We start from the raw sequence: 418 nt of genomic DNA on the forward strand, positions 1-418 counted from the left end.
GAAGCACATGGGATGTTTGTAACTCTGAAAACATTTCATACTTCATTTTGACCTAGGCCAATTGATTTGAAATCTAATCTAAGATGTTATATTTGATCTTTCTCATCTTGATCCTGAAGCTTCCATTCCTTTTGTGTAGTTTGCCCATCTCTAGATGTTTTTTGAAAAGCAATGACAATGTCACAAGGGCAGAGATGTGGTTTTGGTGGATTTTTCCCTCTTTATACACAGCAGGCTCATCCAAATACCACAGATCCTGGAAATAAAATAATTTCCTCACAGTAAATATTTTTTAAACTTAGTTATTTTCTGTACAATTATCATGGCTGAAAATAAGTAAGAGAGCTGTCAATGGATAACACAATACTCTCTGTGTCTCCTATCCTGTTTTTATTACAATCACACAAGAGTTGTGCTT

This window comes from Nannospalax galili, unplaced genomic scaffold, assembly GCF_000622305.1.
Source record: "Nannospalax galili isolate Female #2095 unplaced genomic scaffold, S.galili_v1.0 scaffold627, whole genome shotgun sequence".
In the NCBI taxonomy this organism is placed as follows: domain Eukaryota; kingdom Metazoa; phylum Chordata; class Mammalia; order Rodentia; family Spalacidae; genus Nannospalax; species Nannospalax galili.